The 14532-nt window shown below is 43.9% G+C and overlaps 1 long non-coding RNA gene across 1 annotated transcript; it reads right to left on the reverse strand.

Annotated features, from left to right (window-relative positions):
• Positions 1 to 11173: 11173 nt before the first annotated feature.
• LOC308300039 lies at positions 11174 to 11971 on the reverse strand. The gene is made up of 2 exons (XR_013962795.1): positions 11645 to 11971; positions 11174 to 11446 (listed from the first exon to the last, which is right to left on the reverse strand). It is a non-coding gene; the product is annotated as an uncharacterized lncRNA (long non-coding RNA).
• Between the last annotated feature and the right edge of the window lie 2561 nt (positions 11972 to 14532).

Below are 14532 nucleotides of genomic sequence, written 5' to 3' on the forward strand. Positions count from 1 at the left end.
CAGCTGTATATCTGGAGACACTATTTAGTCCCCCCGGGAATCCGCGATTCCGCGATCACGGAATTTTTCGCGGTAAGGGAAGTCCTTCCTAATGGACGGTCGATTCAATGCCAAAAAGTCGCTTCTCCATGCCAAAAGTACAAAAATGCCGTGTGGTCGGTCGTCAACGAGGTAATCCGTACTTTTGCGTACATTTGGCAAGGACGGGCGCCAAATGTACGCAAAATCTTCCAAATGGACGCGCCAAATGTACAAAATCTTCCAAATGGACGCGCCAAATGTACGATTGTACATTTGGTCCGTCCTTTTGGCTAACATTGAGTCCGGTGCCAAAAAGACGGAGGTGTGCCGACAATCAATGGTCATCGTGGGGCAGCATTGAGTTCCAAAAATGCCTTGTCCTTGCCAAATGTACACGCCAAAATGACACTCCCCTCCCCCACATGGGGACAATGGCCAAATGTACACTCCAAAGTGACACTCCCCTCCCCCACCCAATCCTTGATCTTTCCAAAAGCTCTAAGTATGCGTTTTGGTCAAATGTACACGCCAACCATGCCAAAAAGACAAATTGGAGGAAAGGTCACGTGAATCACCTGAGACCCAATTTTGGCTACGGTTTTGCTTCCACAACCACTATTGACCCTGAAACTCACACCGGGTGATGCTTTTGACAGCCCGAATCAGGTGTCGTTCACCGCTTGTCATTCCGTGGCCCCTGATGCTAAGTGGCTTTTAACTTGAGTCACCCGAGACCCAATTTTGGCTACAGTTTTGCTTCCACAACCACTATTGACCCTGAAACTCACACCAGGTGATGCTTGTGACAGCCCGAGTCAGGTGTCGTTCACCGCTTGTCATTTGGTGGCCCCTGGTGCTGAGTAGCTTTTAACTTGTGCTAAAGTCCACTTTCAAACGGGGCTTCCGGCCAGTTATTCTAAGAGGTGGTTTATGAGGCTCTATTCAGATGCCCTGTACATTATCACTTCATTTGATGATATTGTGGCTGAGAAAATGCAAAGTCAATTTGGCATGGAAATGAATGAGAGTTCATTCCCATGCCAAACGGACAGGACCACTGTGGGCCTTCCGAGACCCCCAGAGAGGTGAAACCACCACAGGGATGCTCTAAATAGAGTCCCGATCAACATATGTCGGAATCTTAACCTCAAACACGTAGATAAAAAGTTTGGCCTAAATGACCAACTTTTGTTCCAAAGGCTCTTAAGGGCTAAGCCTCTGAGACCATTCGGAGGCTCCAAAGTGAAGCATTTTATTTCCACGGCAGTTACAAAGCCCAGCACTTAGGGTCTGATTAATGGGCAGGAGGAGTATCGCTGCTGAAAATCTGGGCTCCTCAGGTGGTCTTATGGCCGAGTTACGGTCAAAAAAGGTTTGAGCCATCTTTCAAATCTGCCAAATGGACGCAGTCGATGCTCTTTTGCTCCTATTTCTTTTCTGGGCCCCCGAAAGCTACGAAAACGCACGTGCGCTATCTAGGGCTATTGACGAATATAAGGTAACCGGCTGGCGTCGTTATCTATCGAGGTTCCAGAACTAGAGACGATTCCGTTTTCAAAAACTTAACATGTAACCCATGCCAAATGGACGTCGGGCCTTCTCGGGACACGCTTAAGCCCCTTTTCTGATCCAACGGATGGTTTGTGGAAATCAAGCTCTGCATATTCTGAAAGAGCATCGAAAGATGATTATATCACTGCAGTTTGGTGCAGATAGCACCTCCAGAACTTTAAAAAATGAGCCCCGACCTTTTGCGGTGTACGGTTGACCTGTCATTTTGGCATGTATGCCATGTCCATTTGGCATGGAACAAAGTGCGGTCCATGCCAAATGTACACAGCACCCATGCCAAACGGACGGGACCACTGTGGGCCTTCCGAGACCCCCAGAGAAGTGAAACCACCACAGGGATGCTCTAAATAGAGTCCCGATCAACATATGTCGGAATCGTAACCTCAAACAACGTAGATAAAAAGTTTGGCCTAAATGACCAACTTTTGTTCCAAAGGCTCTTAACTCACTTACTGCCAATTAAAAATGCCCTCGAGTGGCATTAGTGCCAGCCCTCTCCATAGACTTCCATGTAATTTGTAGTGCACAGATCATGCACACCCATGCACAGATCATGCACCATGTTTGTGCAGGCTGTTCACAGCTTTCAAACAAAAAAAAAAGATTGGAAATCCGTTCAGGCATTCTTGAGATAATAGCCATTATGTTTTACATGTTATGTAAACAAAGATGGCTGCCCTGTATAAAGATGGGGTTGTATGGGGGGTGGAACATGCAAAATCGCGATTGAAATCATGTTTACTAGATTTAATGGGGTCCAAAAAAAAAAAAAAAAAAAAAAAAAAAAAATTCTAAGTAAAAGTCGCCCAAAGTCGCTTGGCAGGGAAGCCCATAGTGAGAAAGTTGCTCTAAAAGTGACCTGGCACTGTATGAGTTAAGGGCTAAGCCTCTGAGACCATTCGGAGGCTCCAAAGTGAAGCATTTTTTTTCCACGGCAGTTACAAAGCCCAGCACTTAGGGTCTAATTATTGGGCAGGAGGAGTATCGCTGCTGAAAATCTGGGCTCCTCAGGTGGTCTTATGGCCGAGTTACGGTCAAAAAAGGTTTGACCCATCTTTCAAATCTGCCAAATGGACGCAGTCAATGCTCTTTTGCTCCTATTTCTTTTCTGGGCCCCCGAAAGCTACGAAAACGCACGTGCGCTATCTAGGGCTATTGACGAATATAAGGTAACCGGCTGGCGTCGTTATCTATCGAGGTTCCAGAACTAGAGACGATTCCGTTTTCAAAAACGTAACATGTAACCCATGCCAAATGGACGTCGGGCCTTCTCGGGACACGCTTAAGCCCCTTTTCTGATCCAACGGATGGTTTGTGGAAATCAAGCTCTGCATATTCTGAAAGAGCATCGAAAGATGATTATATCACTGCAGTTTGGTGCAGATAGCACCTCCAGAACTTTAAAAAATGAGCCCTGACCTCTTGCAGTGTACGGTTGACCTGTCATTTTGGCATGTTTGCCATGTCCATTTGGCCAAGGACCGCACTCAGTTGAGACTTAGAAAATATTTCAAAGTCTCAACAAAGTGCGGTCCATGGCCAAATGTACATGGCAAACATGTGTGTCATGTACATTTGGCCAAGGCCCACACTTAGTTGAGACTTAGAAAATATTTCAAAGTCTCAACAAAGTGCGGTCCATGGCCAAATGTACATGGCAAACATGCCAAAAATACAAAATGGCGGAAAGGTCGTCTGACTGACCTTGCAACCAATTTTGGCTACAGTTTTGCTTCCACAGCCACTATTGACCTGAAACTCACACCAGGTGATGCCTGTGACCCCGCCAGTCAGGTGTCGGTCACCACCTGTCATTTCGTGGCCCCTGATGCTAAGTAGCTTTTTACTTGTGCTAAAGTCCACTCTCAGAAGGGGCTACCGGCGAGATATTCTAAGAGGTGGTTTATGAGGCTCTTTTCAGAGGCCCTGTACATTATCGCTTCATTTGATGCTATTGTGGCTGAGAAAAGGCAGAGTCCATTTGGCATGGAAATCCATTCCCATGCCAAATGGACAGGACCACTGTGGGCCTTCCGAGACCCCGGGAGAGGTGAAACCACCTCAGGGATGCTCTAAAGAGAGTCCCGATCAACATGTGTCGGAATCGTAACCTCAAATAACGTAGGAAAAAAGTTTGGCCTAAATGACCAATTTTTGGTCCAGAGGCTCTTAAGGCCTAAGACTCTGAGACCATTCGGAGGCCCCAAACTGAAGCGTTTTTTTTTCACGGCAGTTACAAAGCCCAGCACTTAGGGTCTGGTTACTGGGCAGGAGGAGTATCGCTGCTGAAAATCTGGGCTCCTCGGGTGGTCTTATGGCCGAGTTACGGTCAAAAAAGGTTTGACCCATCTTTCAAATCTGCCAAATGGACGCAGTCGATGCTCTTTTGCTCCTATTTCTTTTCTGGGCCCCCGAAAGCTACGAAAACGCACGTGCGCTATCTAGGGCTATTGACGAATATAAGGTAACCGGCTGGCGTCGTTATCTATCGAGGTTCCGGAACTAGAGACGATTCCGTTTTCAAAAACTTAACATGTAACCCATGCCAAATGGACGTCGGGCCTTCTCGGGACACGCTTAAGCCCCTTTTCTGATCCAACGGATGGTTTGTGGAAATCAAGCTCTGCATATTCTGAAAGAGCATCGAAAGATGATTATATCACTGCAGTTTGGTGCAGATAGCACCTCCAGAACTTTAAAAAATGAACCCCGACCTTTTGCGGTGTACGGTTGACCTGTCATTTTGGCATGTATGCCATGTCCATTTGGCATGGAAAATGGACTTGGAAAATATTTCAGAGTCTCAACAAAGTGCGGTCCATGCCAAATGTACACAGCACCCATGCCAAACGGACGGGACCACTGTGGGCCTTCCGAGACCCCCAGAGGGGTGAAACCACCACAGGGATGCTCTAAATAGAGTCCCGATCAACATATGTCGGAATCGTAACCTCAAACAACGTAGATAAAAAGTTTGGCCTAAATGACCAACTTTTGTTCCAAAGGCTCTTAAGGGCTAAGCCTCTGAGACCATTCGGAGGCTCCAAAGTGAAGCATTTTTTTTCCACGGCAGTTACAAAGCCCAGCACTTAGGGTCTAATTATTGGGCAGGAGGAGTATCGCTGCTGAAAATCTGGGCTCCTCAGGTGGTCTTATGGCCGAGTTACGGTCAAAAAAGGTTTGACCCATCTTTCAAATCTGCCAAATGGACGCAGTCAATGCTCTTTTGCTCCTATTTCTTTTCTGGGCCCCCGAAAGCTACGAAAACGGACGTGCGCTATCTAGGGCTATTGACGAATATAAGGTAACCGGCTGGCGTCGTTATCTATCGAGGTTCCGGAACTAGAGACGATTCCGTTTTCAAAAACTTAACATGTAACCCATGCCAAATGGACGTCGGGCCTTCTCGGGACACGCTTAAGCCCCTTTTCTGATCCAACGGATGGTTTGTGGAAATCAAGCTCTGCATATTCTGAAAGAGCATCGAAAGATGATTATATCACTGCAGTTTGGTGCAGATAGCACCTCCAGAACTTTAAAAAATGAGCCCTGACCTTTTGCTGTGTGAGGTTGACCTGTCAATTTGGCATGTATGCCATGTCGATTTGGCATGGATAATGGACAAAGTCCCAACAGAGTGCGATCCATGGCCAAATGTACATGCCCAACGTGCCAAAAAGACACTCGCCCTCTGGTGGACGGACGGCGCCGTTGCTCTTTTTCGCTCCGTTTTTCCCGAAAATGCTGCGCGGGCCTGGGGCGGTCCCCCGGGACGCGGCCGGTTGCGTCGCGTGAGGAAAAGGGTCCTCTTTCTCCTGGCCCCGGCCCCTTATTTTTAGCGCCCCCTGAAACGGGGGACGCGCTTGGCTGGCCCGGCTCGACCGGAGGGCCGGGTGCCGAGAATGAATGGAGTCCGGTGCCAGATGGACGCGACCTTTTGGCAGCGTCCTTTTGGGAGGGGGGGCGTCCATTCGGCGAACCTCGCCGAATCGACACGGCTTCCCTAACGGCGGGAAATCGAAGCCCTCCGTGGATATCAGAGCCTCCCGCGGATATCATAGTAGTCCGCAGAATAGGACAAGACGAGGAGCAGAATATTACATTTTACATGTAGTTTTCATCACAGCCGCTAGATGTCGCGGTGATATAGACGGACAAGACTCACAGCCTAGCCGGTCCTCGTGCCGGATACGGAAACGGAAATGGCTTTGTTTGCCGTGGCATGCATGCGACCGAGTATTTCCCGGTGGATCTGTGCACAAGGGGCGGGGGCAACCCCGCTCACCGAAGATTTTGATTGGCTGAAGCGGAGCTAGGGAGCGCTCCATTGTAGTCGCTTGGACGGGGCGTTTAACGTGCGCTTGCCCAGGCCTTACGGCCTGGGCATAAATATAACGATTGCATTCACCACGGCTTCGTAACTCGCGCGGCCTCTTCGCGGCCACTCGCGCCTGCGGCGCTCGGGGGAGAAGAGCAGGACCAAGGTCCGCTGGCCTTCGCGGCGCTTGCAGTGTCGTGGACAATCGAGCGGCTACGCCCCTTGTGCTCAGATCCACCGGGAAATACTCGCTCGCGGCATGCATTCATGTGCTGACTCGTGTGTGTGGTGACGATACCAGAGCGGATGGTGCTGATTTTTAATGGACTAGGAACTAGGCACATCGTCTGACTGTTTATATTGGCTCACAGCCTCACATGGTGAGAAAGACGCACTCACGCATGCTATACATGGACCACCCGCGGATTTCTCGGCCATTCGCGGACTTTTCTGACGTCCGTAGAATAACGGTCGCGAGTGGCAGCAGAGCGGCGGGAGTAGTTATTACTACTATTATAAAACGATGTGTACATGGTCTGGCCAGTGGCAACCTCATACAGAGCCTGGGGGAATAGCTTAGCTTCCCTCCTGCTGGTTGCACTGACGCTGTATTGGTCCGGTCCCACATTCGTTCCTGACAGAAACTGTGTCCTGAACTATAGTTCCTCTATGTCTATGGTCCTTGCAATAACAATGCTAATGCAGAAGAGAATAAATAAATATTACACCCATACTAGGTAGTAGGTAGGCTATCCTCTAAAATGTGGTTACTATGGGCAGGGTTTGCATGACAATATAGTCTTTGCAACAGAAAGTAATTATTAAAAACAATAACAATTAAAAAAAATAATAGATTGAATATTAGATTTATATTCTCAAAAATGATTATTTGATTATTCTAACCACTAATTAAAATTAATTGTAGCTATTTCATGAAGGGTTTTACTTGATTATTAGAACTATATCATTTTTAGCTTGATAACTGGTCATTTTAGGTTGTTTTTTAATGTCCGCGGAATCAAGAATTGTTCACCACAGAATTCCGCAGAATCAGGATTGTTCTCCGCGGAATTAAGAATTTTTCTCCGCGGATTCCTGGGGGGACTAACTATTAGCCAGGAGAGGTGTCCGATTTGCACAGAAAAGGCAGATAAGCTTCTTTTTTTTCTGCATAAGAACTGAAGAACGGTGAAGTTGGCATTGGCCAAAAATGCCCAGGCTGCTTGTTCTACAAAAAAAAAAGAAAAAAAAATCATAAAAAAAAAAAAAAAAAAAACATGTTGGACTCATGCATACAGCCAGACTACCAACTGAACAGTGTTCAAGCCAAGTGAAATGGGTGCAAATAATTTAATAAAGCTGATTTTCCATGGTTTAAGTTGTGTTTATTATGTAATTGTATAATGGATGTCAGAAAATATGAAAAAATATATATATTGGAACCGTTAAGAGAACCGTTAGGAACCGGAATCGTTAAGAGGGAATCGCTAAGGACTCGGAATCGCTTAAATCCTAACGAGTCCCAACCCTAACCGTGACCAGTCAGAAAAACTTAGGACGACTGATCAAGATAGCTAAAACCAAATTCCCTAACGCAAACAGACAAGTAGCGCTAATAAACTTCTCTGAGGATCTGGAAGAAAACCAAAAATGGATCCTTACCAATCTGAATAAAGAAATTAAAAAAAAACCAACTGTCTCCCAATGTTGGACCCAACCAAATTTAAAACACAATGGGACAATGTACACTGGACGAGAAGGACAGCTACTAGTATAATTGACCTTTGGAGGGAGTCGTTAAACTAAGAGGCCCTGAACGCCACGAAGCACTAAGGGAAAAAGAAAAGACCCAAACAAATAGTATAATCAATTTATCGCATTATTTTAGACCTAACAAACACGAAAAAACCCTATTGGAAAAAGGGCTATCATTTGTACCCACAGTAGACATTTACCGTGAACAGATGAATAATCTGAGAAAGGACGTTTCCAAATATCACCGGAGGCTAAAACTAACAACACATTTTGGAAATACGGACCAAGAGGAAATCCCCAGATTCATGCCAGCATCTTACTGGGAACCAGCAGGGGAGCAACTCCCACAGGGCCTAAAGCTACTGATCCAGCAAGATTTGACGACGATCAGAAAAATGCCGGGTCATCTGAAGGAGAAGCCGAACCTCACTGCAGACCAGGTAAGAGCACTCAGATCCCTAACTAACAACCAAGATATAATAATCAAACCCGCTGATAAGGGGTCATCGATTGTGATATTGGACAGACAGCAATATATATTGGAAGGCATGAGACAATTGAAAAATGTGAACCACTACAGGGAACTAGCCAAACCGATATTTGAACAAACAGCTTTAGTAGCTGAAAAAATTATAAACACCTTAATTCATAAACAGAAAACAGGAAAGATACCTGTTAGGAGTGGACAAACCCAAGGCTAGAACTATGTATCTTTTACCAAAAATACATAAAGATCCAGCCAGTTGGACAATTCCCTACGAAATTCCAACAGGGCGTCCGATTATCTCAGACTGCGGATCTGAGACTTATGGTACGGCTGAATTCATAGAATATCACCTTAACCCCTTATCCATAAGACACAAGAGCTATATTAAGGATTCTTATAATTTTGTGGAAATAATAAAGAACATTGTCATTCCAAAGAATGCAATATTATTTTCGATAGATATTGACAGTCTATACACAAATATTGACACAAACGCAGGGCTACAAGCCATCAAGGACATATTCCGGAAATACCCGGACAGAAGGCGACCAGACAAAGAGCTTTTAGAATTATTGGAAATAAATTTAACAAAAAAATGATTTCCAATTTAATGGCAGGACGTTCCTCCAGATCAGTGGAACAGCTATGGGCAAACGATTTGCCCCATCACTGGACAATATCTACATGGCATCCTGGGAAGAATCAGTAATGGAAAGATGTCCACTCAAACCATCACATTATTACAGATACCTGGATGACATATGGGGCACGTGGGAATACACCATGGAGGAATTCCAGGATTTTATTACAATCCTAAACACACATCACAGAACAATAACAGTCAAATATGTCACAGACATGACACAAATTGATTTTTTGGACATCACTACATACAAGGGTAAATATTTTGACACAACAGGAAAACTTGACCTGAAAGTATTCTTCAAAGCTACGGATACACACGCTTTATTACACAAGAGCTCGTTCCACCCACCACACTGCTTTTCAGGAATAGTCAAGTCACAGCTATTGCGCTTTAAACAGATTTGTACCCAAAAAAAAAGACTTTGAAACAGCATGTAAAATTCTTTTCAAAGCCCTAAGGGAACGAGGCTACACAAGAACTTACCTAAGAAAGGCCTACAGCACCTTTGAGGAGGTCAAAATCAGAGACCAGAGACCCCTTTTAGCCTTAGTAACAACTTATTCCAGCCAAAGCATATTGGCCAACAAACGCCTAAAAAGCAACTTTGAAAATAGGCAGAACAATCTACTACAGGATTACAAGATAATCTCAGCCTATCGCAAAAAAAAAATTTAAAGGACTACCTGGTCCGTAGTAACAAATTAACAGGGCTACAAAACCAACTGCAAGTTATTTTAGCCCACAGAAACAAATTATAAATAGAGCAAACAGAAATGTAATTGGAATTAAACAAATTATACCCTACAACACACAAAATGTGATATACCTTATCACTTGTGACATTTGCAAACTACAGTATATTGGAGAAACGGGACACTCCATAGCGTGTAGGCTTAACCAGCATCGCTATAATATTAATAACCATAAGGAAACACATTTACTGATTGTAAAACACTATTTAACACATGGGATCCAAGCCCTTAAGGTGTGTGGTCTAGAACACAACAGAAACTGGACTGTTGGAGAGAGGAAATTCCACGAACAGGAATGGATCAAAAGACTAGATACTAGATACCCAGGAGGGCTAAATCTATAAATGTTAAACACTCTTCCTACACAATCCCTAACACAAAGGCCCCCAATGCCTTTGTGATTGAACAACAATGAGCCTACTTGGCCTTTGTCATGCCTAGGAGCTGGTGTGAAACACACCCGAAACGAGTAATGGCCCATCTGGCTCCCTTTGTTATGCCTAAAACAAAAGACTGGGGGATGAACACAAACTCAAACCTTGAGATTTAAATAAACTTACAGCCTTGTCCTACAACAAAGGCCCCTATCAAGGTAAGATTTACAGAAATTATACTGATCATGACGTTTATCGTGACGTTTATCGTGCGCTTGCCCAGGCCTTACGGCCTGGGCATAAATATAACGATTACATTCACCACGGCTTCGTAACTCGGCCCTGGCCCGCTCTTCGCGGGCACTCGCGCCTGCGGCGCTCGGGCGCGAAGAGCAGGACCAAGGTCCGCTGGCCTTCGCGCCGCTTGCAATGTCGTGGACAATAACGGTGACATCTATTGTTTTATAAAAACATAACCCTAGAAAGGTTAGTAAACATTTGGAAAAACTAAAAAGGACTAATTATAGACAGGACATTGGACTCTTTCTTAGTTTCAAAGAATGGCGTGTGCATTCATTCTCTCGGACTGTATACATGGAAGAAACCACAAACAGTGTTCTTTATGTGACAATCCCGATTGAAATCAAAACCCTTCCCTAACCTCAATAAAACTCTGCCTAAACCTAACCCTAAAACATAAGGTATAACCCTAACTAAATTCGTAGAATTCGGACTAATGAGATGTAGGACTAATGAGATTTCTGACTTATGGGCAGTCCCCAATACATATTAGTTCAGGCCATGTGTTTAGTTCAAAGTGCATTTCAATGCAACATTGCTCTGTCACTTTAAGAGACAACCTATCTTGAGTGTTTTGGGGAAATGTAATTGGATGGTTAAGAGTGATATAATAATCATTGCAGCAAAGATAATGTGGGAAGAGGCACAGTGTTTAGATTTATTAAAGAAACTGGTTTGTGGGATAGAATATAAGTATATTATGCCAACCGCCATAAAACGCCACGAAGAAGAAGAAGAAGAAGAAGAAGAAGAAGAAGAAGAAGAAGAGTGATATCTTTTTTCCTGCAAGGTGATTGGTGGGGAGTAGAAGGAAGGCAGAGTGAGTGCAGAGCAAGTGAGTGGCTGTAGGTAACTGCACAGATACTGTTGAGAAGCAATCAAACAGTAGTTTGAGTTTGTGTTTACAGTAGCAATTAGCCTAGCCACTCAGTTTACACAGTCAGCTGATCCAGTTGTTTCATTTTTATTTTCAACAACCATTTTATTCTATCCTTTTTTCCCCCAACTTTTCTTTTTTATATAAATTGTCAGAAAATTGTTGAGGAAGTAGTTTTTATGTTGTTTATTTTAGGTGCAACAAAAAGGGATTAAGAGTTGAACTTAATTGGTAATTAAATATGAACACATGGCGCTATGGAACACTATGGTAAAAGGTATAGAAGCGGTATAACTGTATCATAATGTTAATTTTCGGGGCGTTTAACACACCCTCAATAACACCTTTAAGGCCCATTCCCACTAGGCCAGATAACAGATAAAAAAAATCTCTTTCTCCAGATATTTTTCCATTCAAAGTGGATGGTACGTATACAGATAAAAAAATATATTTTTTTATCTGTATCTACCATCCACTTTGAATGGAAAAATATCTGGAGAAAGAGATTTTTTTATCTGTTATCTGGCCCAGTGGGAATGGGCCTTTAAAGTGAGGTCCAGGCCAGCGCAGTGGTTTACAAACTTTTTGGGAGGTCTCAAGTCACCACTGTTAATATCAGTTACTTTTTCATCCAAGACACCCCTAAATGATATGTCATATTACAGTACAGTATCAGGGGTCATCGGCATGCTGGCTTGTGGTGGACATACAGAATGAGTTGACAATAATATTACCAGAAACACAATCTGACTGGTCTGTGCGACAGATGATAGATTTGTCTCCTTGGAAAGTTCAGTACGATACTCTGGATCATCTTCCCCTCTGCTGTTCCAGTCCTTTGTCATAAAACATTCACGCTGATCAAAAAACAAAGTTTATCTCCTAAATCATGGGTCTCAAACTGCCGGCCCGCGGGCCAATTCCGGCCCGCGAGACGATATTGTGTGGCCCCCACCTTAATATGAAAGTTTAATGTTAGTGCGGCCCGCGAGTTTTATATGAATGGCACTTTTACAGTGTTGTATGCGGAGCTGACGAACCTACCAATGACGGTGGGGAGTGAAAGTTACAGCAGCGTTGCCCTGGAGATTTTTCTTCCGTGCCTGGCAAGGCAAAATGCGCCTCACCCGTGGCCAATTAGATTGTTGTCATATGGAAACCTATTGGCAAAAGTGATTTCTTCCAAAGGCATCACCTGCTGCCATAGGTCAAAGTTAGTCAAAAATAACATTACACAAATGTTTTTTACTTTTATTTTATTTTTCAGCATATGAATAGTCATAGTGCAAATGTGTTGTGCTTACCACACCACAATCAATTATTAAATTACTATTCCCCTTTGCAGGGTGTCAGAAACATCGCAGGAGAAGATGTTAGGCTTCAAATTGTTGGTGACCCTGCCTAGCCCCTCCTCGACTAGCTACTCAAAGGTTACATCAACTCCGCAAACTTGACCCCAGCTCAGGAGTCAGGAGTCGTTTAACGTGTACCTGAGCTCGGTTCGTGTGGGTGTTGAGTTGACATTCGGCATCCTCAAGTCAATAGTAGGGCAGGAGAGAGGGGTCTACCAGCACCCCAATGACATGTTTTCGAAACCTGTTTTTTTTGGACCGTTATGATGTCTAGTTATGATTTCTGCTTGTTGCCGTCGCCAACTAATACCCCATGTGGTTCATTTTTAACCTTTTCTCACAACTATTCCCGATCTGAACCATACAATGGTCATAACAGAAAATGCCATAACGCTTGATGTAAACAACCTACAGGGACAAATGAACACACTTTTCTATATGATTTTGACCCAGGGAATTCATTAAAGTGGTTATTTCTAACATTTATGCACATCTTGACCCTATTTCAGGACAGAAACGGTGAAAAATAACCCAAAAATGTTCAAAACACGTCTATACTTCTCTTTGTACAGATGAATTAAGGTGTATTCTTTTGATACCACAGGTTTTTTAGGACCCTTATGATGTCTAGTTATGATTTCTGCTTGTTGCCGTGGTCAACTAATGTCCCATGGGGTTAATTTTTAACCTTTTCTCACATATCCCCAATTAGTGTGGGGATTTAGGGGAGCAAATGCTAATTTCGTGCAATTTTGACTTAAAGCGCGAAATTTTGCACAGATGTAGCCCAGGGCTTGCTCTAATGATTTAGCTAGGGCGCCCGAGTCTGCGACCTTCGGGGTCTCCACAGCGGTCAAATCAAGTTGGGCTTCCATTGACTTTCTATACAGGAGGAAAATACCCAGAAAAAGATTTTTTTTCTGGGTATTTAAGGAGGATCTGAGGGGTCTAACTAGGGGTTTGTCATGATGCTGAATCCATTGCAGGCATTTGTTTTGCACAAAAAACATTCTGTGGGCTAGAAATGGCCTCAGAAAACAATACACGTATGGGTGAGTATTCATGTTAGTCGGAGGCCTTAGGGTTTTTTTTTCTTGTGCTAATCAGTCTAAAAGTTCAAAATTTTGCACAGATGTAGCTCAGGGCATGTTCTAATGATTTAGCTAGGGCACCCGAGTCTGCGACCTTCGGGGTCGCCACAGCACCCACACAACTCTGAAAAGTGATGACTCATCACTTTTCATCACTAAAGTCGATGGGAGCCCAACTTGATTTGGCCGCTGTGGCAACCCCGAATGTCGCAGACTCGGGCGCCCTAGTTAAATCATTAGAGCATGCCCTGAGCTACATCTGTGCAAAATCTTGAACTTTTAGACTGATTAGCACGAGAAAAAAAAACCCTAAGGCCTCCGACTAACATGAATACTCACCCATACGTGTATTGTTTTCTGAGGCCATTTCTAGCCCACAGAATGTTTTTTGTGCAAAACAAATGCCTGCAATGGATTCAGCATCATGACAAACCCCTAGTTAGACCCCTCAGATCCTCCTTAAATACCCAGAAAAAAAATCTTTTTCTGGGTATTTTCCTCCTGTATAGAAAGTCAATGGAAGCCCAACTTGATTTGACCGCTGTGGAGACCCCGAAGGTCGCAGACTCGGGCGCCCTAGCTAAATCATTAGAGCAAGCCCTGGGCTACATCTGTGCAAAATTTCGCGCTTTAAGTCAAAATTGCACGAAATTAGCATTTGCTCCCCTAAATCCCCACACTAATTGGGGATATGTGAGAAAAGGTTAAAAATTAACCCCATGGGACATTAGTTGACCACGGCAACAAGCAGAAATCATAACTAGACATCATAAGGGTCCTAAAAAACCTGTGGTATCAAAAGAATACACCTTAATTCATCTGTACAAAGAGAAGTATAGACGTGTTTTGAACATTTTTGGGTTATTCTTTGCCGTTTCTGTCCTGAAATAGGGTCAAGATGTGCTTAAATGTAAAAAATAACCACTTTAATGAATTCCCTGGGTCAAAATCATATAGAAAAGTGTGTTCATTTGTCCCTGTAGGTTG

Source organism: Nannobrachium achirus, assembly GCF_963921795.1.
Source record: "Nannobrachium achirus genome assembly, chromosome: 15".
In the NCBI taxonomy this organism is placed as follows: Eukaryota; Metazoa; Chordata; class Actinopteri; order Myctophiformes; family Myctophidae; genus Nannobrachium; species Nannobrachium achirus.